General features: G+C 37.8%; 1 non-coding gene across 1 annotated transcript; it reads right to left on the reverse strand.

Annotated features, from left to right (window-relative positions):
- Window positions 1–23,641: 23,641 nt before the first annotated feature.
- Window positions 23,642–23,748, reverse strand: LOC122099448. The gene has a single exon (XR_006145923.1). It is a non-coding gene; the product is annotated as a U6 spliceosomal RNA (small nuclear RNA).
- Between the last annotated feature and the right edge of the window lie 282 nt (window positions 23,749–24,030).

Consider the following 24,030-nt stretch of genomic DNA (forward strand, 5'->3'; position numbering starts at 1 on the left):
AGGACAGAGAGTTAGGCCAGAGAGGGAAAATCCAGGCAAGGAGACAGATCTGAGCTCTTGCCAGCAGCCGCCACCGCCATGGCGACAGCCATGATGGCGGTGGCCAACCCCCCCATACCTGAATCACAGAGAGTGCGGGACAAAGGAGCCAGACGCAGCAGGCGAGCAGATTCTACTCAACACCAGCAAGAACCGACAAGGAACAGACATCTTCATCTTGCAGTTCACAAACCAGAGACCACCCAGGAACCTAGAAGCCTGACATCCTCACTCCTTCTCAGGGAGCAGAGGAGGGAAGGCCACCCCTCCCCCCCCCAGTACTGGAGATCTCCATCTTGGGTACCGACAAAGCTTGGCGGAGCTGCAAGCTCCAATTCAGGCCTTGGAAGAAAACAATACAGTCATTTAGCAGGTCACAAGAAGCTAACCTGACCTGACCTGCCAGACTCAGCTACATCCAGGGAAAAGTCACCTGGCTCAGGAGCCAGCCCTAGGAATGGCTTTCTTCACTGGGTAATCAGAGCCAGAGGCTGCCCCTCCCTTTAGCAGCTTTGACAATCAATTGAAATTCAATAAACAGAAACCCTGAGAATGGCTCCAGGCTTGGCTCTGTGAGTTTCTCACAGACTAACCCCCAGGAAAAGCTACTGTTTGATGAAATGCTTCAACTCTACCCAGAACCTAGCCTCATCACAGGATCTCCAAACTTGAGGAAAAAGCCATCTCCCTCTTTTGTGATACTCAGAGCAGATCTACCTCACATTGAACTAACCTGGGAGGAGGATCACAAAATCCTGGGTAAAGCAGTGCATTTTTTTGCCTGTTTGAACAAACTGACTTAAGAAACCAACCAAGCAATAGGACCACAAGCAGACCAGAGTCTCCAACAAGAGGCTGGTTACAGACACAAGGGAGATACAGGATTTTGCCCACCCCTTCCAAAAAAAATCAAAGAACTTTTTTTTTTCTTCTTCTTTTTTTAACTTTTATAAAATTTTTTTTCTTTTCTAAAACTTTTTTAAATTTTTAATTTTTACCTTTTTTGAAAAAGATTGTTTTCTAGTAACTTTTTTTCCTCTTATAATTTTTATTTTAGGGATACATGTGTGTACATTTTTCTTTCTTTTTTTTTTTCTTTCTTTTTCTAAAAATATTTTTCTTTTTTTTTGTTTAGCTCTACTGAACTTCTGATCTTTTTTTTTCTTCCTTTCTTATTCTTTTCACCTTTTCTTCTCTTTTGTTCTTCTTTATGTGACTTAATTATTGTTCTGCACATCCTCAGATAAACCCGGAGTTGACTATTAGACCCTATCCCCCATTGCTTAATCCACAAATTTATTACTCATTTCAAAACTTAAATTCCTTAATAGCAGTACAACTTCTTTATACCTTTATAATATTTTAAGTATTTTTATTTTTAAGTTTTTCACATCTGCTTTATATCCCTCCCCTTCTCTCATTATTTTCACTTTCTTCTCTGAATAGTTTGTTTTCTATTTACATGGTATTATTAATTTTTCCTCTTCTATTTTTTCTGGTCTCTTTTCTTGTCCCTTTCTTTTTTTTTTCTCTCTTTCTACTTTCATCCTATCCAACCTATTTCCTGCTTTGAGATTATTAGGACTTAGTTAACTCTCCCTGTGCCTTCCCATATCTCTCTATTCCTATTTTTTACCCACATCTCTCCCTAACCCTAATAATTTCTGGTTTTCTAAATGTTTCTTTGCGGTTGGTAGCGCATTAATATATAATTGCTTGATGTTGAATAGATGTATCTGTTGAACTACATTGTATCTGCAGACTACTGACTGTGCATATTCAGACTTTGGTTGATGCTTGCCTTAAGAAAGTGTTCTAGCAAAAAACTGGTGTTATTTTCATCCCAAACGTGCAGAGTAAGCTGGAAAAACACAAGAAAAATGGCAAGTCCCGGTATCTCAACTCCCACTCATGATAATAAGGGGAAAGAACAGATAATGAGTAATCCAGAAGACAGTTCGCAAATAGCTCTACAAACACTGATGGCAAACATGATAAATGAAAAGATTGAAAACATTCGAAGGACTCTGTATGAGCGTGATAGGGAGAGAGAAGAGGCAAGCAAAAGGTCAATGCAGGAAAAGATTGAAAACCTACAAAGGAATCTGTATGAGTGTGATAGGGGGAGAGAGGAGGCAATCCAAAGGTTTATACAGGAATATCATGAGCATGAGGAAGTTACTCAAAAACTGATACAGGATTTGCTTGAACAGATTGAGAATACTCAAAGAAAAAGGCAGGAATGGAGTGAACAGGCTGAGAACACTCAAAGAGAACTACAGGAATGGCATGAACGGGAGCGGGAGGAGGCTAAGCAAAGAGTAATACAGGAATTGAGAGAGCAAGATGAGAATACACAAAGATCACTAAAGGCATTCATGGGATCCACTAACAAAGAGCTGGAGGAAGTAAGGGAGACTACAAAGGGAATGCTGAGTGGAACCCAACATAAGGAATGGGACTCCAAGGAAACCATAACCAATCAACTAAGTGATTTGAGAATAAACACTGAACACCAAATTAAGGAAGTAAAGAAGTTCATACAAGGTCTAAAACAAAGCTTCAACAAAGAATTTGAAGCCATCAAAGCTGACCAATTAGAAGGAAAAGAAATAATAAACAAAGTAGAAAGTCTTGAGAGCAGGTTAGACCATGAAGAACATCGAATCTCAGGGATTGAAGACAGTCTATATATTATAGAGAAAGAACATACAACCATGCAAGACAAGTCCAAAAATATGATAGATCTATCCAACACTTGGAAGACACCATCAGAAGGTGTAATCTAAGGATAATGGTTGTAGAGGAGCACCTAGAAACATAAGTTAATGGTCTAGGAAATTTGTTTAACAGGATCCTAGCAGAGAACTTCCTAAACATGCAAAAAGATAGGCCTATTCAGATACAAGAAGCAGTTAGAACTCCAAATAGACCAGACCAGAATAGGACATCCCACTGTCACATTACAGTCCACACAGGATCAATTCAGAACAAGGAAAAGATCCTTAAAGCTGTCAGGGAGAAAAGGTTAATCACCTATAGGGAAACCAATTAGAATCACCTCAGATTTCTCAGCAGAGACAATCAAAGCAAGAAGAGCCTGGAATGATATATGCCATGCCATAAAAACAAACAAATATCAACCAAGAATACTGTACCCAGCTAAACTCTCCTTCATAACTGAAGGCCAAATAAAAACCTTCCATAGCAAAGAAAAATTGAAGCAATATTTCTCCACCAAACCAGCCCTACAAAAGATTCTTAAAGATGTCCTACACATAGAAAACCAAAAAGACCACAATAAAGGCCAAGAAAATGCACCCAAACTGAGAATCCCAAACCATTAGAAGAACAGTTTTCACAGTCTCCAAGAAGGTGGATAACATGGCAGGATATCCCAAATACCTCTCAGTCCTATCTATCAACATTAACGGACTTAACTCTCTAATTAAGCGACATAGATTGTCTAGTTGGATAAAAAAAAACAAGATCCTTCTATACGCTGCCTTCAGGAGTCACATCTTGCCCATAGAAACAAACAAATTTTCGATGTTAAAGGCTGGAACGAAATCTACCAAGCAAACGGTCCCCATAAACAGGCGGGAGTTGCAATCCTAATATCAGCATGACATGGATCATTTTCTAAAGTAGAACACATTTTAGGCCACAAAGCAAACATATCCAAATTCAGAAACATTGAAGTTATACCTTGCATTCTCTCTGAACACAAGGGATTAAAATTAGAACTCAACACCAAAAGCCATCAAAGAAAATCCGGAAACACATGGAGTCTGAACAACACACTGCTGAATCACGAGTGGGTCATGGAAGAGATTAGAAAGGAAATTCAAATGTTCATGCTATTCAACAAAAATGAACACACAAATTACCAGCTCCTCTGGGACACAGCAAAGGCAGTAATCAGAGGCAAGTTTATAGCTCTGAGCTCCTACATCAACAAATAGGAGAGATTTGAATCCAACAATTTAATGACATATCTAAACCTTCTTGAAAAAGAATAGCAAGATGAACCCCAATCCACTAGATGGAAAGAAATTATTAAAATTAAATCAGAGTTAAATGAATTAGAATCTAATAAACAATAGAGAGAATCAACAAACAAAGAGTTGATTCTTTCAAAAAATTAAAAAAAATTGAGAGAAACATGGCAAATCTTATCAGAAAAAGAAGAGAACACACCCAAATAAATAAACTCAGAGATGAGAATGGAAACATCACCACGGAAACAACCAAGATTCAGAACATTATAAGGGAATACTTCTCAAAACTTTATGCTAATAAGTTTGAGAACTTGGCAGTAATGGACCTTTTCCCTCAAATATTGACATGCCAAAACTAAACCAAGATGAGTTAAACTATTTTAACAGGCCCATATCAAGCATTGAAATAGAAAGAGCAATAAGAGACCTCCCAGCTAAGAAAATTCCAGGAACAGATGGTTTTACAGCAGAATTCTACAAGGCCTTCAAAGCAGAGCTCACACCAATACTCCTCCAACTCTTCAATGAAATTGAAAGAGAAAGCTCACTACCGAACACATTCTATGAAGCCATCATAACCCTCATCCCAAAACCAGGCAGGGACTCATCAAAGAAAGAGAACTATAGACCCATTTCATTGATGAACATTGATGCAAAACTTCTCATCAAAATTTTGGCCAATCGACTTCAACAATTCACCCAAAAAATCATAGAACACGATCAAGCAGGATTCATGTCAAGGATGCAAATTTGGTTCAACATACGCAAATCAAATAATATTATTCATCACATCAACAGGAGCAAGAATAAGAACCACATGGTTATCTCAATAGATGCAGAAAAAGCATTCGACAAGATCCAACACCTCTTTATGATGAAGGGTTTGGAAAAATTAGGAATCCATGGAACATTCCTCAATACAATAAAGGCTGTATATGACAAACCTACAGCCAGCATTATACTTAATGATGAAAAATTAAAGCCATTTCCTCTTAACTCAGAAACAAGACAAGGATGTCCACTCTCTCCACTTCTCTTCAATCTAGTATTAGAATGCCTAGCTACAGCAATAAGACAAGATGCAGACATAAAGGGGATTCAAATAAGGAAATAGAAGTAAAACTCTCCCTCTTTGCAGATGACACGATCTTGTATTTAAAGAATCCCATAGACTCCACTCCCAAATTACAGAAGCAGATTCAAAACTTTGGCAAAGTAGCAGGGTATAAAATTAACCCCCCAAAATCAATGGCTTTTCTGTATGCCAACAATGAGAAAAGTGTTGTTGAAATTAGAAAATCAACTCCATTTGTAATAGCCCCACAAAAAATAAAATACCTAGGAATTAACTTACCCAGATAAGTGAAGGACCTCTATGATGAAAATTTAAAAATCTTGAAAAAGGAAATCAAAACAGAAAATGGCAAAACCTCCCATGCTCCTGGATTGGAAAGAGTAACATCGTGAAAATGCCAATACTTCCCAAGGCTATCTACAAATTCAGTGCTTTACTTATCAAAACTCCTACCTCATTCTTCAAGGAAATAGAAGAGGCAACCCAAAAATTCGTATGGAACAATAAAAGACACCAAATAGCAAAAACGCTCCTCAACGGAAAGAACACTGCTGGAGGAATATCAATACCAAATTTGAAACTCTACTATAAAGCCATAATAATCAAAACAGCTTGGTACCGGCACCAGAACAGACCTCAGGACCAATGGAATAGAATTGAAAACCCAGAAATGAACCTAAAGACCTGTAGCCATCTAATCTTCAATGAGGGAGCTAAAATAATAGAATGGAAGAATGACAGCCTCTTCAGTAAATGGTGCTGGCAAAATTGGTTAACTACCTGTAGAAAACTAAAGCTAGAACCTTATATATCACCCTGCACCAGAATCAACTCCATATGGATCAAAGACCTCAGAGTCAAAGCATACACTCTGAAAACATTACAGGATGGAATAGGAGAAACCCTAGGTCTTCTTAGAGCAGGCCGAAATTTTCTTAATAGAGACCCGAAACACAACAAATCAAAGAAAGGTTGGACAAATGGGATTGCATAAAGTTGCAGAGCTTCTGCATGGCAAAGGACATAGCTAGCAAGATCAATAGAAAGCCCACGGATTGGGAGAAGATCTTCACTAGCCATACAACGGACAAGGGTCTCATATCTAAAATATACTCGAAACCCAAAAAATTCAATCCCCCAACAACAAATCCTCAAAGAAACAACTGCCCAATAAATAAGTGGACTAAAGACTTAAAGAGAAACTTCTCTGAAGAAGTAAGAAGGATGGCTAATAGAAACATGAAGAAATGCTAATCTTCCCTTGCCATAAAAGAAATGGTAATCAAAACAACATTGAGATACCACCTCTCACCAGTTAGAATGGCAAAAATCAAGAACTCTAACAACAGATGCTGGAGGGGATGTGGACAGAAGGGAACCTTACTGCATTGTTGGTGGGAGTGTAAACTTGTTCAACCACTTTGGAAAGCAGTATGGAAGTTTCTCAAAAGACTTCACTTAGAGCTCCCCTAAGACCCAGCAATCCCAGTTTTGGGCATTTACCCAAATGTTTACAAACAAGACCACACTAAAGCTACCAGCACAACTATGTTTATTGCAGCATTATTTACCATAGCTAAGATATGGAACCAACCCAGAAGCCCCTCAGTAGATGAATGGATCAAGAAAATGTGGTATATATATACACAATGGAATTCTATACCTCCATCAGAAAGAATGACATTGTCCTATTTGTTAGGAAATGGAAAGGCTTGGAAAAATTGTATTAAGTGAAGTAAGCCAAGCCCAAAGAAACATAGGTCCCATGATTTCCCTTATTTGCAATATCTAGTATATGTATGAGTCAAGCAGAAAAGGTCAGATAATATGATGTTAGGAAAATGAACCCTTAGATATGTATTTAAATGTTTTTTTTTCTTTTACTCATTTGTTTCTAACGCATTTATAAGATTATTTCCTTGTTGCTGTTATTTCCCTCCCCCACAGTATAACCCCTACTTTCCCTGTATTTTATGTCGGTAAAACTTGTGGAGGAGAAGAGGGAAATCAAGTCGTTTAAGGATACAGGTGGACCGGTTGCAACACAGAAAAGTACAAGTTGTCATGTCGAAAACGAACTTTACAACTTTGGTGTGGCGGGGGGAGGGGGAGGATTGGGTTGGGGGACTGGGAGAGGCTGGGAAAGGATGTGAAGGGTAAACAAAGGAGGAGGCTGCAATTCTTGATTAGAAATGTACTCATTATCTTGCCCATGGAATTGTATCCCCTCTGTACAGTATGTTCATAATAAAAATAAAAAAATGAAAAAAAAGAAACAATATTAAATCTGCCAAAATAAACCATCATGAACAACACACAACTAGTGTTTGTTCCTCATACCTTTCATCTGAACTATAGCTTGGATTATATATGTGAACCAGGGGCATTAAGCAGTTCATCATTTTACAAATGAGTATTTGAGTGTCTGCTTTGACTCTCAAGGTCTTTGATCCATTTGTTGTTGATTTTGGTGCAGGGTGATAGATAAGGATGGAGCGTTAGTATTCTATAAGTAGTTAACCAATTTTGCCAGCACCATTTACTGAAGAGGCTGTCTTTCTTCTATTGTTTTTTTAGCTCCCTTATCAAAGATGAGATGACTATAAGTCTGTAGGTTCATTTCTGGGATTTCAATTCTATTCCAATGGTCCTGAAGTCTGTTCTGTTGCCAGTACCAAGCTCTTTGGATTACTATGGCTTTGTAGTTGAGTTTGAAATTTGGTATTGATATTCCTCCAGCACTATATTGTCTGCTAAGGATCGTTTTGGCTATTTGGGGTCTTTTATTATTCCATATGAATTTTTGGATTGCTTCCTTTATTTCCTTGAAGAATGAAGTTGGAATATTGATAGGTATCACATTTGTAGGGAGCCTTGGGTAGTATTGCCATTTTAACGATATTAATCCTTCTAATCCAGGAGCAAGGGAGGTTTTTCTACTTTCTAAGTTCTGTTTTATTGTCTTTTTCAGGTCTTTAAATGTTTTCATCATAGAGGTCCTGCACTTCTTGGTTAAGTTAATTCCTAGGGATGTTATTTTTTGTGGGGCTATGATGAATGGAGTTGCTTTCCTAATTTAAGCCACACTTTTCTCATTGTTGGAATTCAGAAAAGACATTTTTTGAGGGTTAATTTCATACCCTGCTACTTTGCCAAAGTTTTGAATCAGCTTGAGTAATTGGGAGTGAAGCCCGTGAATAGGAGAAACCCTAGATCTCTTTGGCACAGGACAAAATTTTCTTAATAGAGACCCAGAAACACAACTAATCAAAGAAAGGTTGGGCAAATGGGATTGCATGAAATTGCAGAGCTTCTTCATGGCAAATGATATAGCTAGGAAGATCAGTAGAAAGCCCACAGACTGGGAGAAAATGTTCGCTAGCCATACAATGGACAAAGGTCTCATATCTAAAATATACCTGGAATTCAAAAAATTAAATCGCCCAACCACAAATTCTCAAAGAAACAACTGCCCAATAAATAAGTCGTCTAAGACTTAAAGAGAAACTTCTTTGAAGAGGAAATAAGGATGGCCAATAGACACATGAAGAAATGCTCAACTTCCCTAACCATAACATAAATGTAAATCAAAACAACATTGAAGGACCACCTCACCCCAGTTAGAATGGCTAGAATCAAGAACTCTAATAACAGATGCTGGAGGGGATGTGGACAGAAAGGAACCTTACTGCATTGTTGGTGGGAGTGTAAACTTGTTCAACCATTTTGGAAAGCAGTATGGAGGTTCCTCAAAAGACTCACATGAAGCTCCCCTATGACCCAGTAATCCAACTTTTGGACATTGACCCAAATGATCACAAATAGGACCATAAGAAACTACCAGCATAGCTGTGTTTATTGCAGCATTATTTACCATAGCAATGATATATCCAACCCAGATGTCACTCAGTAGATGAATGGATCAAGAAAATTTGGTCTATATACACAATAGAATTCTATGCTTCCATCAGAAAGAATGACATTACACTTTTTGTTAGGAAATTGAAAAGCGTGGAAAAAATTATATTAAGTGACGTAAGCCAGGCCCAAAGAAACAGAGGTCCCATGTTTACCTATATTTGCAATAACTAGTATATGTCTGAGACAAGCAGAAAAGTTCAGATAAGTGGATGTTAAGTAAAATGAACCCCAAGAGAAGGATCCAAATGATTTTTCTTTCTTGTGATTGATTCCCACATATTTATAAGATGATTTCTTTGTTGCTTTGTATGTCCCTCCCCTATGATATAACCCTGCTTTCACTGTATTTGATTTTGGTATAATTTGTGGAGAGGAATGGAAACAACAAATGGTTTAAATAGGGATATAGGTGGACCCGTTCTATCAATAAGATATACAAGACGCTGTTGAAAAACAAACTTTACAACTTTGGCCGGGGGTGGGGTGGGGAGTGCGGTGTGTGGTGGTGGGGAGGTGTGTGGGGGGGAGATAAGAAGGGATCAGAAGGGGAAACAAAGGATGGGGCAACAATGCTTGAGAAGAAATGCACTCATTACATTGCCCAAGTAATTGTAACCCCTCTGTATTTTATTTTCACAATTAAAAAAAGACTATTTGAAGACAGGTGTCAATGGCTCATGCCTGTAATCCCAGCTTCTCATGAGGCTGAGATCTGAGGAATGCAGTTCTAAGCCAGCCCAGGAAGAAAAGTCCCCATAAGACTCTTTTTCCAATTAACAACTCAAAAGCCAGAAGTGGCTCCGTGCCTCAATTTGTAAAGTGCTAACTAACTTGAGCACAGAGTCTCAGGGACAGTGCCCAGGCCCTGAGTTCAAGCCGCACAATTGACAAAAAAATAAACATTTCAAAGTCTGAATTACTTGTGAATTAAAATGTCAGCATTGGTATAGAATTCTATAATCTTCTACAGATTTCATTATATTTGTGGTTAGAAAAATTAGCAGTTGAATAAAGGACTTTTTTTCATAAATTAGGACAGATTGTTCTCTAACTAGAAGAAATTGCTGGACTCATACATAATATTTGGGCTGGTTTTTGTTTTGTTTTCAGGACAGGATGAGAAACCTTATTTCTGCCAATGGCCATTTGGATATGTATAACATCATTCACAGGCCATGCAGAATTAACAGTAAAGACAGGACACAGTCAACTGGCAATAAACTTATTTGTCTTTATGCCATGTTCCAAATGATTTGTTTAGCTTATATTTCCCCATGGCCTATAGTTTCCTATTCCTGATTTCCTCAAAATACAAGCATGTTCCACCAATTCAGATTTGAGCCAGGCAATATGTAGTATTAGTGCCAAGAGTCGAAGAAAATTGTAATACAACCAGGGAAGCATGAAACCAACACTTTAGTAGCTGGACACTGAGGACTCAGGCCTATAATCCTTGCTACTCAGGAGGCTGATGATCACAGTTCAAAGCCAGCTGGAGAGAGAAAATCTGTGAGACATTTTTCTCCAATTAACATCCAAACAGCCATAAAGGGAGCTGAGGCTTGAGAGGTAGAGTAACCTTGATTACAAAAACTCAGGGGTAGCACCCAATCCTGAGTTCAGCTGAAGGTCAAGCACAAAAACAAAACAATCAACAACAACAAAAAAACCGAGAGAAAGCTCAGGAAGGGTGGCATTGTCTACAAGACAAATGTACACATTACATGAATTGTGAAATGGTAACATCGCTGTACACACCTTAGTAACAATTACATTTAAAAAATAATCTGAGAAATCCCGAAGCCATGGAGCCTAATGATGCGCATCTACTTTCTAGAATTTCAAAGTCCCATTCTCTGACCTGGTAGCACACAGGTTGTAGCCCAGGGTGATGCGAAAATATGAAGCCAGAGATCCTTTCAGATTGTCCTACCAACTCTTTTATTACTTTAAGCAAAAAAACAAAACAAAGCAAAGTAAACAAAATAGACTTTATGGTTAATTAAGCTGCAATTAAATATTCCAGGCCAAATTATATTGTTAAATGATGAGTTAGTACATATGTTTTGTAGATACTGAACTCACATGTGTCACAAAAATATCCATGAATTCATAACTAGAAACTTTGAAGTGTAAAGTATATTAATTAGGTGAGTTTCATTAGGTAGCCAATGAAGAGAACACTGCACTGTATTCAGTCAGGTAAAATCATTTATTTACTGAACTGCTGCCCATGCCATATATGGTGGAAAGGCATGTACAAAATAATAGAGCCACCCAACCTTGAGCCAGGATTCATCTAGGCGAAGGACCGAATGAGGTGTGGCCAGGTGGGGGAAAAGTCTGGCCACACTGGATCTAGATGTGACTTCAAGGCCTGGGACTCTCCTCTGGTCAGATGGGAAGTGTGACCAGAGGCTGACCAGGTTGTGACTTAGCAGGAGAGGGAAGTGGATGCCTCCAGGTGTGCCAGATACCTAGATAATACATGAAGGGTGGAAACTAAGCCAAGAAGTGGCGAGGTGTCTGCATAGAGTCTGCATGGCCTGGAGCAAACCTAATACCAAATACAGGTAGTACCTCTGCCATGTGACTCTTGACTCCAAACAGTTCATTCTCAATTATTTTCTTTCTTTCTCTCCTTCTTTCTCTCTCTCTCTCTTTCTTTCTCTCTTCTTTCTTTCTTTCTTTGTATCTTTCTGTCTTCCTTCCTTCCTTTTTTCCTTCCTTCCTTTCCTCCTTCTCTGTCTCTGTCTCTGTCTGTCTGTCTGTCTCTCTCTGTCTCTGTCTCTCTCTCTCTCTCTATTTCTCCTCTCACTCATCCTCCCTCTCTCCCCTACTGAACACTTTCTGAGTTGAACTCACAGGCTTGGAAGAGCAGCTCAATTGACGAATGTGAAATTTAATTTAATGTTACCTTACACCTTAACAGCATGGCATCTCATGCCATTTGGAGGAGGAAAGCAAGCACGCTCACTGCATTTTCTGAGGTCCATCCTGGGAAGGTGTGGAAGACTCCACCCTTCTCTTGGGGAAATCTCAGCCCAGTTTCTGCATCAGGAGAGGTGACTGCCTCCAAGTGTGCCAGTTACCAAGTGACGCAGATACTAGTCAGAGACTTAGCCTCTTGTGGTGCTGAGATTAATGGCATGATTCAACATGATCCTCTAGATTGTTAGGATTGGGACTTCCTAAATTTTTGGTTAGGCTTTGTTCAAATTGTGATCTATTTATTTCTGATTGCTAACCATGATTAAACATGTGAGCCAGCACATCAAACCATTTAAAGTCCTTTATCACACATGGAAGACATGAAGTTTCTTTTCCCAAGTGACATACAAGTTGACAGACAGCAAAAGTAAATCCTTAATTCTGGTCTAGATGTGTTTTTAATGTGAAACAAAATTACTTAGCAAAATATCTGACTACTGTGATTATACTTTCAAATTTACCCTATATTTCAATATCAAATCACCTATATTAGCCAATGATTAACTCAAATTACCTGTAATCATTTATTTCTATCATATCTTCTAAAGGTAGGCAGAACAAGAAAGACTAGACTTGTTAGGGGTGGGGTCTCTTGTGGAGTAGGTGGGACTTTAGGATGGAGGCTGGCAGGTGGACAGGTTTTCAGTGGAAGAATGTGGAGTCACTGTGGAGGAGGCTGTTTGGGGCAGAGCTTGGAGGAAGAAGATCAAGGTTACAAAGGAGGAGGTTACTTAGAGGAGGAGTTCTGGTGGAACATTGTGAGCCCTAGTGGGTATGTAAGGTGGTGATTCCCATAAGGCAGGGAAGAGAAAGGAGCCTGACAGAAGTTGGGGTTTCTGATTCAGTAATGTGGAACTATTAGGGAGAGGCTTTTTGGGGTCTGGTTTTGAGAGGATAAGGCGATGCTAGAAAAACGTGGGCTAGAAAGTGACGGGGTTCCTCGGAGAGAATGGCAGGCCTTTGGAAAGTGTGTTAGGGTGGAGGTGGGGTTTCTGGCAGAGCAGGATGTAGATGCAATATATGGAGGAGTTTTTCAGAACCAGGGCTTTGTGAAAGCAGGGATAGGATACAGTGGACTAGACTGGTTAGGACGGGGTTTCTGGTGTAGCCAGTCACCACTTCAAAAAGAGGAGTAAGTTTGGGTGGGGAATTAAGTGTTGCAAGGCAGGACAAGGACTTTGGACAGGGTTTCCAATAGTGCAAGGCAACCTTCACCAAGGGACTATTGAGGGACAGTGATTTACAGTTGAGGCTGTGAGGTTTCCAGAGGGAAGCCAACTGGTGCAGTGGTTTCCAGTGGAGCAATGTGGGTTTTGAGAGATGGGATAGTGTGGTGGGGGTTTTCTAGTGGGGTTTTTCTGGAGCAGGGCAGGGCTTGGATCCATGGGCCTATTGGAGGAAGGGCTATGAAAAGGAGTGGAAGGTCTACAAAGGTGTAGGATATTATGGGCAAGATATCTGGTGTAGTACCGTGTGTATCTGAGGGAGGACCCAATAGAGGGAGGTTTATCTGGGGAGCAATGCAGGGCATTGAAAAGGTAGATATGGGAGGTGGAGAGGCTTGTGGTGAAGCAGGGCTGGCATTCCAGGCAGGAGATGGGCTGTGTGACAAGCTTCTGACCAACCAAGGTGGGGCTTCAAGGGCAGTTATAGGGAAGTGGACGTGTTTGGTATAGCATGATGGGCTTTGTGGGAAAGATTATGTTTAGGGCTAGATTTAAGAGGTTAGGCCACTTAAAAGTAGACTAGTTATGTGCGTAGTTTCTGATGAAACAAGGTAGGGCTTGAGGAAGAAGTCTGCTTGGGGGTGGGGAATGAAAGGAAAGGGAGGAGCTTGGAGGTACTACGATATGGGAGCAATGGGAATGTGAGGGACTAGAGTAGTTAGGGGTGAGTTATATGGTGGATGAAGTGAGAATTAGAGGGAAGAGCCAATGTAGGTGTGGTTGTTGGTGCAGCAAGGAGAGACATAGAAGGAGGCGATATAGATGTGGCCTGGTTTCTGGTGGTGCAGAGCAGGGATTCCAGGAAGGGGTGGAGTAGAGGAATGCTTTCCCTGTAGCAGAGGAGGACTTTCAGGAAGGTCGCAGTCAGGACTTTGAAATTTTATAGCAGGACTACCAGGGGGTAGGTTACTTAAGGTTGTGCTTTTTAAGGAGGAGAAATGTGTTTCCAGTGGATTCAGTCAAGTTTTATAGGAAGTAGGGACAGGAAAGTGGCAAGACTTATTGAAGAGTGGAGCTACAAAAAGTAAACCGTTGCTGTTAATAGAACACAATTTTCTGTAAGTTTTGAATTATATTACTTTTATGTATGCGAGAGATTCTGGAGAAAGTAACCAAGTAATAATTCCTTCCTAGTGAAATTTTTCTTTATTCCAATTGAGTAAAAATAAAACCACAGGTCACATTAGGCTGAGAGACACAAAGTGGACTAAGACACATAAAGCATTGGAATTGGTTCCCCAGCACAACCTTTAAGGACCACAAATAAAATTTTAAAATGTCTCACTTAGTCACAATGGACACTCTATTGTCTTAAAATTGTGAATGAATAGAACCTTTTCTCTGACCATTTTAGAAATCATAAAAATAAGTGGCAATGTTTTAACTTTATATAACATTGGAAAGTATACTAAAAATAATTAGGAAAATCTAAAATTGTACACAGAATGTTTGTTCTCCAGCAACAATTTTAATCTAAAAGAATTTAAAACCAGAAAATTGCCAAATAGTGAGTTTGCAGCATTGTTTCTTTTTAGTTCTCAAAATGGTGACTTAAGCAATGTGTCTTTATCATTGGATGCATCGATGTTAAAACATATCTAAGAATGTGAAGCACTACTATACAAACCCTGAAGAAATTCAGAAGGATCTGTGAAATGATGTTGCAATAAAATTAATGACTAATTACAGTAGGAATTGATCTTCACTAGGCCCAAAAATATTTTCCAGAAAAGGCTACATTGAAAAAAAAAACAATGAAAAGAAAGCAGGGAGGCAGACTTTGAAGTAAGCATTATCCAATGAACAACATCTATTGAGCCATGATTGCAATCTTCTTTTACCTAAGTTACAGTTACTGACCCATGTTCTTCCCTAATGCCAAATAACAATACCATGACAATGCAGTAATCATTTTCAAGGCATTAGACTTTACAGAAAGAATTCAATGAATGTATTGCTAGAAAATAAAGATAGATGTCTGAGATAAAGATTGAAGAAAATATCCCGAATTTCTGTCCCTTCGAGGTGAGAGGGGTACAAGCCAAAGCACAAGGAGAATGGATGGAAGTGCAGTAGTGCACACCAGTAGTTCCCAAGGTGCAATGTTGAATGTAACAGGGGAGAAAATCAACATGACCATCAAAGGACTTAGCACTTGAGAGTAGAGGGAATTACATGAAAATACATGCAGAATTACAAAGGATGCCCTTGCATATTTGGCAGAAGTGTGCATGGCATAGAATTCTAAAATATGTGGAGATATTATAAGAAACTACTTGTACTCAAATGGTGCGATGATCAGTAATAAACATGATTACAGGACATTGAATAATCATAAAGGTCTTGCTTCAGTAGTAGATAAATTCAGTTTTGAAACACCTAACACACTATAAAACCAAGAGAAGAAGTTTCAAATTATATATAAGTGACTTGACTGCAACAAGAGAGTTCAAAAAATAAAATCACATAATGTGGATGCAAAAGGTTAACATTATAAAGGTAATCTTTAAACAATTCATATTTTATGTGACTAGTACTGATTATAAATTATTTTTTTCCTTACATATTTTGGATTCACAAAACAACAAACAACAAAACAAAACAAAACAAATGACCCTTGGCAATAGAGCTGGATGCCAGTATCTCATCACACTAGGCTGAGATTGGAAGCTCATGGTTCACACAAATGGCTGGAGTAGCAATCCACGAGACATTTATGTTCAATTGTTCAATCAAAGACAGAATGAAACATGGGTTCAAATAGTACAGACTCAGTCAGTCATGAGTGAAAAAAAAAACTAGCAAGAATTTGAGGCTCCAAGGCAAGTTTCATTACTGCACACACACGCGCTCACACACACACACACACAAACCCACACACACAAACGGAATCAGAGAGGAAGAGGGAGAGAAAAAAGGGATTGTTAACAGTTTAAAAAGTGAACCTTTCTGATGGAGGCATAAATTCCATTGTGTATATATACCACATTTTCTTGATCCATTCATCTACTGAGGGACATCATGGTTGGTTCCATATCTTAGCTATGGTAAATAATGCTGCAATAAACATAGTTGTGCTGGTAGCTTTATTGCGGCCTTGTTTGTGATCATTTGGGTAAATGACCAAAAGTGGTATTGCTGGGTCATAGAGGAGCTCTATGTGGAGTTTTTTGAACCTCCATACTGCTTTCCAAAATGGTTGAACAAATTTACACTCCCACCAACAATGCAGTAAGGTTCCCTTCTGTCCACATCCCCTCCAGCATCTGTTGTTGTTAGAGTTCTTGATTATAGCCATTTGATACAGGTGGATCCATTGCAACAATGAGATGTACAAGTCGTTATGTGGAAAAACAAACATTACCACTTGGGGGGAGGAGGAGGACATGGTGGGGGACGGGGGACTGATGGGAAGGGATGGGAAGGGGAAACCAAGGGGGAGGCTACAATGCTTGATAAGAAATGTAATCATTATCTTGCCCATGTAATTTTAACCCCTCAATACAGTATTTTCACAATGAAAAAAATAAAAGTGAACCTATCTGCCAGGACTATCCTAAGCATACATTAATTAATGAAAATGAGGGAAACCATGGATCCTATGTTACTTTGAGTCTGGCTTCCTTCACATAATATGATTTTTCCAAGTCTTTCCATTTTGTTAAGAAAGAGGCTGTGTCATTCTTTCTGATAGAAGCATGAAATTCCATTGTGTATATATACCACATTTTCTGGATCCACTCATCTATTGAGGGGCATCTGGATTGGCTCCATATTTTAGCTATGATAATAATGCTGCAAAAACATAGTTGTGCTGGTAATTTTAGTGTATGTGTATGACAAAGATATGACAATAATTATATATCTAAAGGTGGAGGCAGGAAGATACTAAAAACAGGAATGAGAAAAGGATGTCCACTCTCTCTACTACTCTTCAATATAGTAGTGTACTTTCTAGCAAGAGCAATAGGCAAGAGAAAAACATAAAGGGGATCCAAATAGGGAAGAAGTAAAACTATCCCTTTTCACAAATGAAATGATCCTGTATATAAAGGACCCTATAGCTTCCTTCCTCAAGTTAGTAAAGGTGATGGTAACTTTCAGCAATGTAGGAGGGTATAAAAACCACAAGAATCAGTAGATTTTCTGTGTTACCAACAATGGGACTGATAGATTAAACCATAATATTCTGCAATTGTGGCCAGCCTGGAGCACATTTTCCCAAGAATATTGTGTAGTGTAAAAGAGGAACAACTATCAAAATAAAGGTGAAAATACTTGTCTGCTACAGACTGATTCATGTTGCTTATATTGGTTGTTGTTTTCATTACTTCAAACACATGGATAATTTATATTGGGATCACAAAAATTGCAAAGGATTAATGGAATCAACATTCAGTTTACTTTCATATATCCAATATAATACACTTAACCCCTTATGGAAAATTAAGTCCAACTGTATAAACAATGTCAGGAATATAAAATAAGCCTCAGTAAGTATTAGCTGGCACAAATACACCATCATCTACTCAGAAATTCAGTCTCTCTATAAATATTTATTTGGTACAAAATAATAAAAATTTAATTAATGAATTTGACTTTTAAGTGTCATCTGAAATACTCCTCGTGTATATAATTTATATAATTGTATAGATGTCACCTAGACAGGAATTTAACATGCGTGTAGAAATCAAATTTCCACAATTTAAGCTAGATGAGAAGAGTCATACCTTCGTGTGCTGTGTGGTGTGAATTTTACCATAAGGCTGCACCCTTCAACCTAATACCAAATTCATGTGCAATAATTTCCCATTTGATGTTGAGTGCTAAGTGTAGAATACAATTTGAATTACCACATCAATTTACATAAATGAAACAATAATGACGTATTGTTTAAATTTTAATGCTTCTCAATTTTACAATTCCTGAAATATATCATTAAAATTAGTTTCACATTTTTCTTTTCTATAGCTACTAAAATTATACATTAAACATTCAATATTAAGAAATCAATAATAAGTAACCTATTATTATAATGATATACTATTAAACTGTGATTTGAAGTATATTTCTAACAAATTGTGATGTAAAAAACATTTAATAGAATTATGGGTAATATTTTTTAAACTCACCAGCTTGTTATTTGTTTCCTAGTTGTGTCATTTGTTATTGTTCCAAGTCATCTCTCCATGTTCATTGTATTTTTATATATTTTGGGGGGGGGCGTCCGGCCGTGGAGCCTGAACTCTGGGCCTGGGCGCTTTCCCTCAGCTCTTCAGCTCAAGGCTAGCGCTCTACCACTTGAGCCACAACACCACTTCCACCTTTTTTCTTTTTGTTTATGTGGTGCTGAGGAATTGAACCCAGGGTCTCAGGCATGCAAGGCAAGTGCTCTACTACTGAGCCACCTTCCCAGCCCTCCACCTTAATTGTTTACTTTTCTATTTTATCTCTATTGGTTTGCTGAATGTGCATTTTCCCCTTTTTAGTGAATGACATGAGGATGAAAATCTGTATGATAGCTTATTACTTCCTATGTTACTGTAAAATTCCTGTTGTCTACAGCTGTTCTACTCTTCATTGTATAATACAGTATTTCCCCCACTTCCATCTCCTGAATTTCTGTTCTCATGTATGTTATTTTATTATTTAAATTTTATTGTCAAGGTAATGTACAAAGGGGTTATAGTTACATAAGTAAGGTAATGAATTCCTTTTTTTCTAACTTGTTACCCCTTCCTTCATTTTTCTCCCTCTTCCCTCCCAAACCCCCCAAGAGTATTTCCAATATATTGCCTTGTGATTATCACTTTTGCATAGGTTTCCCCTTTGTCCTTTGTCTCTCCATTTTTTTCACTTTCCCTTCCCTAGTTGAGATCAACATATTTACAAAACCCAGGGTATCAAAATCAAATATAGTGATAAGTAGGGAAAACACAAAAGGTTAAAAAGAAATCACATAGTACATTAAGAACAACAACAACAAATAACATGTCTTGGAGTTCATTTTGCTTGGAATCACCTTATATGGTCAGATGTACTTAACAATTGAGCTATTCTGCTCACCTACTAAGATTATCCTTGATGTACACAATAATCCTCCGCTATTACCCAGTAATCCCACTTCTGGGTATTTATCACAGTGACCACAAACAAGGCACAATTATGTTTATCACAGTATTATTTACCATAGCTAAGATATGGAATCAACCCAGATGTACCTCAGTAGATGAATTGATCACGAAAATGTAATACACACACACACACACACACATACACACCTATATACACATGGAATACTATGCTTCCATCACAAAGAATAATACCACCTCTTTGTCAGGAAATGGAAGATATTGGAAAAAATCACATTAACTGAAGTAAGCCAGACTTAAAGAAACATATGTCCAATGGGTTCCCCTATTTGTAATAATTAGTTTATATCAAAGATAATCTCATGTCTTTTAATTTGACATTTTGTTCTATGTTGAGCATACAACATTATTGCTATCTTATTTGTTATTATTTCTACAAACCGGCAGGTATATTTAAAGAATTATGTTAATCTCATCCATTACTGAAGGAGAAGAACTAAAAGAGCAACCCCTACAAGGAAGAACAACTCCTACTTAATTAGCTTCATTCCTATGTAAAGCCAGTGTTGTCCACTGCATCCTCATATTGTACATTACAACTCTATACTTGTTCATCCTGTATATCTACTATCATCCATATTGTGACATAAATGCCCCAGAAATTCCAGTTTGCTTCACTTTTTGAAAAATTTCTCTGTTGTTTTAGGTTGGTGTGTGTGTGTGTGTGTGTGTGTGTGTGTGTGTGTGTGTGTGTGTGTGTGTGTGTGTGTGTGTGTGTGTTTGGACAAAGATCAGAAGACAACATTTTTCTTCATTTAAAATACATCTTTCAGGTCATTGTAAGTTGTGGCTAACGGGAGAAGTCTCTTGCTAGTTTAGGGATGAAACAAAAATATATTTGTGCATGCACCACAGTTGCTTTATTAGTCTGTAGTTGAACACATAACTTTGATTTATATCTTGCTTGTTGTGGATAATGTGAATAACAATGAACTATAGATGTATTTACTAGTTACCCAGAGAGAAATAATCATATGATTGGTGGGTCAGATGATATTTCAACTCTGTATTTCTTTAGAAAACTCCATACTACTTTCTAGAATGAGAATAATAACCGGTATTTTAACCACGAGTGTAGAAAATTTCCTTTTCTCCACACTATCACCAACATAATTACGTTTTGAGTTTTTTGAAAAGGCAGGTTTTTATTATGTGCAGTACCCAGACTGGCCTTAGGCTCAAATCCTCTTACTCCAACCTTCCAAATGCTTGGAATTACAAGCCTTTACCACCACACCAAGTTCCTTTGATTTTTTTGATGAGTTATAATAGTTATGAAGTAGTATCATAATAATTTTGAATTGCATTTCTCTAATGACTTCTGTTCACAAAGCATTAATCCAGCATAGAAGTGGTATTAAACACAACTTTGTAAACCCACTGGTGATTTTCAGGGCATTTTGGAAAATATGGCTATTCAGAACTTTTGTCGATTTTTAATCAAGTTCCTTGTTAATCTCATCTTTAATCTCTATATACAAAATCAATAATTAATTCAATATAGTAGAAAGGAAAAAAATTGAGCAACTCCTCACAATTTTCAATTTTCAATAACATGATATTGCTTAAATCATTTTCTGTTTACGCTTGAGACTATATAACTCAATTTATTTAGACCTTTTACAAGGCTCGCTGTATTTTATTTATTTTATGCTGATTGCTCTTTCCAAGTCCTGCATGTCTAATTCTCCTTGGTCTCTTGCAGTCTCATGTAGTTCAGGTTTCAAACTGAAGAATAAATTGAAGGAAGCAACCCAAAAATAGAGTTCCTCTCATCTGATGATGCCTCTACAAGAATGAGGAAAGAGTTCATCCTGCTAAGGACCTTTGTATGATAGGATATCAAAAGGAGAATTCATTTTTCTATGTCTTCCCTGCCTTTGCAAGTTACCTTAAATGATGTAAAACTCAATATACTGCTCAGTTACTTTCATGTTTTATGAGTTTTGCACATTATCATATGGACTTCACCCCAGTCTACAGCATTCCTTCATTATTCTGTCCCTGATAGTTTTACACTATCAAGACATAAGATAACCAGTTTGATTTACAGCATGAGAAGTTATCCAGCTGGTTTCCTTGGAAGCACAGCATAGTCAATAAATAACATTACTTCTGGTTGCTCACTACATGTAATGATTCCTGTGATATATACCACATTCTGTTTAATATTAAAAAAAACTACTGGGTAAACTGTAAGCTCATTCATAGAAGTTTATGTTAAGTATTTCACAAGTTTTATGTCTCTTAGGTCTTAAAAAATTTGCTGTAATGCTAATGTTATTACCATTTTAGTGTTGAGAAAAATTGTAATTCAAGGCACTAAGTGCATTGCCCAAAGACATATAGTGAGGAAGGAAATGAGTCAAAGTTTCCAAAAGCCTTTCAGCAATACAAAAATGTAGGTAAAATCTCTCCATTCTCTTATACTCTCAATTCAATATTCATATTGTCCAATAAATAATAGCATAAAAAATATTGCCCACGGTAATTGTTTTCTATCACATTATGTCTTCAACACAGACTGAGTTGGTGACTTTGGGTTATCATGCACAGTGCTGAGATTATAAATTGAGGTCCAAAGAGAGCCAAATTTTTCTGTCCCACAGTTCCAGTATCCTTTCTAAAAAGTACTGAAACTTTTAAATACCATCACTTACTGTCTTTTAAGTATCCCAAAACGTAAACAATTCACATATAGTCACTCCAAAATGCTTTAAAATAGGAAATAATAAAACAGGCCCTCCTGAACTAAAGTTTCTTCTACATTTAAAATTATTCCTAAAGCCTTGTACTGGTTTGTCATAACTGTAATCTTGCTACCCGGCATATCTACAAAGGAGCATGGGATCTGTGGATAGGAGTTGGAAGCCAATTAAGGCAAAAAAAAAATCACAATATTATTTTTCAAAAATTTAAATGAACTATCAAAGGTCCAGGAATGGAGATGTAGCTCATATAATAGCTCACAAAGCTAGAGAGGAAAGGCCTTGCAAATCCTTGAAGCTCTGAGTTCAAACTCTGGGCATGCCAACATGCATGCACGCACACACATGCACACGCACACACATGTGCGCGCGCGCACACACACACACACACACACACACATACACTTATTCAAAATATCTTCAGGTCAGTGTTTTGCATTAATTTCTTGGTTAATGATATTATATGGTTAAAATAATGGAAATAAACTATTCCATCATTTTTAAACGTTTTTTATTGTAAAAATACTGTACAGAGGGGTTACAGTTACATGAGCAAAGTAATGAGTATATTTCCTATCTAACATTGTTACCTCCCCCTTTGTTTTCCCCAACTACCTCTCCCTTCCACCTCCACAAGTACACACTTCACCCCCCCCCCCCCACCTAAATTGTAAAGTTAGTATTTCAACATAGTGTTTTGGGCAATTCATTGTTAGAATGGGTCAAACAGTATCTCTGTTTGAGCATTTTGGTTTTTCCCTTTCCCTCTCCAGATTAGAGAAGTGTATACAAAAGATGCAGGTGCATCAACACCAAATACAGTGAAAACAGGGGTTATACCGTGTGGGAGGACCAAATTAAAAAAAAAATCTCATCGTACATTATAAGTGCATTAGAAACAACAGCAAGAAAGGAAAAATACACACTTGTGTCCCTAGCTTGGGTTCATTTAGTTTAACATCACCTTATCTAGTCATATGCACATAGCTTTTGACCTTTTCTGCTTTTCCCAGACATACATAACTTATTGCAAATAAGGGATACCATGGGACCTCTGTTTCTTTGGACTTGGCCTATTTCAGTTAATATAAATTTTTCCAAGTCTTTCCATTTTCTAACAAATTGGGCAATGTCATTCTTTCTGATGGATGATAGAATTCCATCACACACACACACACACACACACACACACACACACACACACACACACACACGCACACACACACACACACACACACACACACTGTTTTCTTGATCCATTCATCTATTGTGGGGCATCGGGGTTGGTTCCATATCTAAGCTATGGTAAATAATGTTGCAATAAACATAGTTGTGCTGGTAGTTTTAGAATGGCCTTGTTAGTGATCATTTGGGTGAATGCACAAAAGTGGGATTGCTGGGTCATAGAGGAGCTCTATGTGTAACCCTTTGGGGAACATCCATACTGCTTTCCAAGTGCGTGAACAAGTTTACACTCCCACCAAGAATATAGTAGGGTTCCCTTCTGGTCACATGCCCTCCAGCATCTGTTGTTGTGGAACGCTTCATGAATTTGGGTGTCATCCTTGCGCAGGGGCCATGCTAATCTTCTGTGTATTGTTCCAATTTTAGTGTATGTGCTGCCGAATTGAGCACAGAACATTTTTTATATATAAAGTGGAATTGATTTTTTTAAACTAGATAATTCAACAAAAAGCAAGTTCAAAAGAATTGTGAAATTTTAGAAGCAGGTATTTGTTACATAAGCACACATTTAAGAATAAAGTCAAGATTGATATGACAAAAACAAAATGAATCCAGATGTTTGTTGTTCAAGAGATGTGTAGGAGGAGGAATTCAATTATTCTATACAGGGCACCTCTCATAATGAACACTGCAGCAAGTGTTAAGGTGTGTTAAAAGTTTTAATGTTTTAAA

This window comes from Dipodomys spectabilis, unplaced genomic scaffold (assembly GCF_019054845.1).
Source record: "Dipodomys spectabilis isolate Male_0828 unplaced genomic scaffold, ASM1905484v1 ptg000514l, whole genome shotgun sequence".
NCBI lineage: Eukaryota > Metazoa > Chordata > Mammalia > Rodentia > Heteromyidae > Dipodomys > Dipodomys spectabilis.